The sequence below is a fragment of the Galeopterus variegatus genome, unplaced genomic scaffold, assembly GCF_000696425.1.
Source record: "Galeopterus variegatus unplaced genomic scaffold, G_variegatus-3.0.2 Scaffold2079, whole genome shotgun sequence".
Taxonomy (NCBI): domain Eukaryota; kingdom Metazoa; phylum Chordata; class Mammalia; order Dermoptera; family Cynocephalidae; genus Galeopterus; species Galeopterus variegatus.
The window spans coordinates 270963-274377 of record NW_007728190.1 but is presented as its reverse complement, the minus strand read 5'-3'; positions in this window follow the sequence as shown (position 1 = coordinate 274377).

Here is a 3415-nt window from a genome sequence, read left to right as displayed (position 1 = left end):
GCTCACTGGCTGAGCGAGGTGCGGGCACAGCACCGAGGGTTGCGATCCTGTTGCCGGTCCCGGTCCGGTACGGGCGCAACACTGAGGGTTGCGATCCATTGCCGGACACGAAAAAAGACAAAAAAAAAAAAAGAAAAAGAAATCCTAAAGTGTTTACAAAACTATGAAAGACCCCAAATAGCCAAAGCAATCTTCAGAAAGAACAAAGCTGGAGGCATCACACTTTTTGATTTCAAAACATATTACAAAGCTACAGTAATTAAAACAGTATGGTACTGGCACAAGCTCTTTCTTTTAGAAATCCTCCTGCCAGGAATCAAACAAGGTTATCCCTGTCAAGGAAGGGAGCTTTGGGGCTTGGCTGACATCATCTAGGAATTACTTTCTGCTGCATCTTTCCCCAGTGTTCCTTGGTAACCCATGAAGATGTCCCAAAGATTCCCAGACTGAGACAAGAAGGTGTTGGGGCTCACCTGCTGAAGATATCTGACTGACCTGTAAATGCCTCCTGGGATATGGAAGCAGAGAGGAAAGAGAGCCTTGGTTACACACAAGGACACTGGAGCCAGCAGGCCTCAGTGAGAATTCTTGTTGCTCCGAGGTGGCTATGTGACTTTTTGTGAGTTGTTTAGCCTATCTGTGCCTTACATTCCCTCTAGGTTAAAATGGGTATAATGATAGTCCCCACATTATAAAGTCATATGAGAATTAAAGAAGAAAATTCACAAATGGCAAGGAACACAGTGCTTAACCTGCAGTAAAGACCCCAGAAAATCCAACATTTCACTGGTGTCATGCCAGGTTGCCAAGACTGACTCCGTGCTGCCATCTGAACTCTTGCTTATGCCCCACCCCTACCTGCTGGGCTCCTTTCTCTGACTCCCAAGTTTTTCAAACAGGGAACATCTGCTGTCTCTCAACAACCCCTGGATCTGGGAATCTTTATCCCAATTTATAGGGAAGGAAATTGACATTCATATTAGAGAAGTGACTGGCCCAAAATCATACAGGTTCTCAGGCAGAGCAGAGATTTGGAGCAGGCTTTCTGACTCCAACATGCAGAGTTCTTTTCAGCCCAATTTATAGGGAAGGAAATTGACATTCATACTAGAGAAGTGACTGGCCCAAAATCATAAAGATTCTCAGGCAGAGCAGAGATTTGGAGCAGGCTTTCTGACTCCAACATGCAGAGTTCTTTTCATAGTACAATTGTTGCATGGAAAATTCTTATTAGTGGGGAATCTACATCCTTGGAAGGAAAAGTTTGTTTTTTAGAAACACTTAAAAGACATTTGAATCCAAGATTGGTGAGTAAGTAGACCAATAGAAATTTGACCTTGAAATAGAACACATACTTTGGGATCTTGGGCAAGTCTTATTGCCAAACTGGGCCTCAGTTTCCTCATGTGTAATATGAGTTTGTTGTACAACATGACCTTGAAGGGACCTTCAGGAAAGTTTTGAAAAATGGTGATCCCAGTGTCATTATGCATGTTGATGGATATGTAAGTTTAGCTGAATTTTGTTTAAATTAGTATTAAATTCATTGCATAAGTACTTCTGAAACAACGAAGAGAATTACTTTGCTTTACAGAGAAAAAGAACAAGACCCAAAGAGGTATTAAATCTTATAGAGGAAAACAACTCCCAGCCATCTTCTGCCTCATCCCCAGAGACATCCTTCGAATTTGTTTGTTCAAGCAACATAGTCGGTAACATCTAAAATTAGCACCGAGTTTCCTCCCTCTCCCACTTCATCATTTCTGAGAGGTTGTATAGATTGGAGAATTGCTTATAATGATGATGGAATAACTCATTTAAAAAATTGAAAACTGAGAAAACAAGTTTACTGCCTTATCTTTGAATAGTTTGGGCCCGAAAGGAAAATTCTGTCTTCTACCAAACAAAAGGAAAAAAGCAATTATCTGAGATGAAAACCCCCAGCCCATCACTCTGCCTCCAGAAGATGGAATTCATTGATCAGAGTCAAAGTTCCAGGCCTAGATGGAAAAAAATAAGGTCCCTGCATCATTAATTTCAATAGAATCTAAAATAATTGGATGCAGCCAGGCAAAAACACAGTGAAATCTATTGTTCCCTGTCCCCTAAGTCACCTGCTCCCAGAGTGCAGTGGGTGGAAGAGACACTCACTCTTTTAGCTGCCCAGAAACAGGGTTTTCAAAGCCACTGGGCTCTCTCCCCTCTTAATTATGATGTATTTTAAACATTCAGAAGAATGCAGAGAATCATAGAATAAATACTCACACACTAACCCAGATTTAATCAATGTTGACATTTTACAATATACCCTCAGGGCATCTTAAAGCAATAACATGTTCGGATTTACAGATTCAATGGAAACTCCTTCATTACCCGTCCACCCTCCCATTCCCTGGAGATAACCACTATCCTGATATTGGTGTATGTAGTTCCTGAAGTTTTCACATACACTGTATACGTTGTCCTACATATTTTCCCTGTTTGGGTAAAGCACACATGAAAAAATAAAATTTCACATTTTAACCATTCTAAAGTATACAATTCAGTGGTATTTAGCATATTCACAGTGTTGTGAGACCATCACCACTCTCTAGTTCCAGAACATTTTCATCCCCTCGGGAGAAAACCTTATACCCTTGTAGCAGTCACTCCCTATTCTACTGTCTCCCCAGCCCCTGGCAGCCACTTATTTGATTTTTGTCTCTGTAGATTGGCCTATGCTGGATGTTAATACAAATGGAATCACACAGTATGGGACTTTTTGAATCTGGCTTCTTTCACTTGCAAAATGTTTTCAAGGTGACTCCAGTTAGACTGGCTATAATCAAAAAGATGGTGAATAACAAATGCGGGCGAGGGCGTGGAGAGAAGGGAACGCTCCTGCATGGTTGGTGGAACTGTAAATTAGTACAACCACTATGGAAAACTATATGGAGGTTTCTCAAACAACTACAGATAGAGCCTCCATATGATCCAGCAATCCCACTTCTGGGTATATACCCAGAGGAATGGAAATCATCATGTCGAAGAGATACCTGCACTCCCATGTTCATCGCAGCTCTGTTTACAATAGCCAAGATATGGAACCAACCTGAATGTCCATCAATAGATGATCAGATAAGGAAACTGTGGTATGTATAACCACAGTTATATGGAATACTACTCTGCCATAAAAAAGAATGAAACACTCCCATTTGCAACAACGTGGATGAACCTGGAGAAACTTATGTTGAGTGAAATAAGCAAAGCACAGAGGGAAAAATACCGCATGTGCTCACTCATATGTGGGAGCTAAGAGAGAAAGAAGAAAGGAAAGAAAGACCACAGTAGTGCAGTGGTCTTATAGAGGGAGGGAACATTCCTAGGGCTACAAATCGGAGTGGGAGGGGAGGAGGGGTGAAGGGGAGGGGGAGGG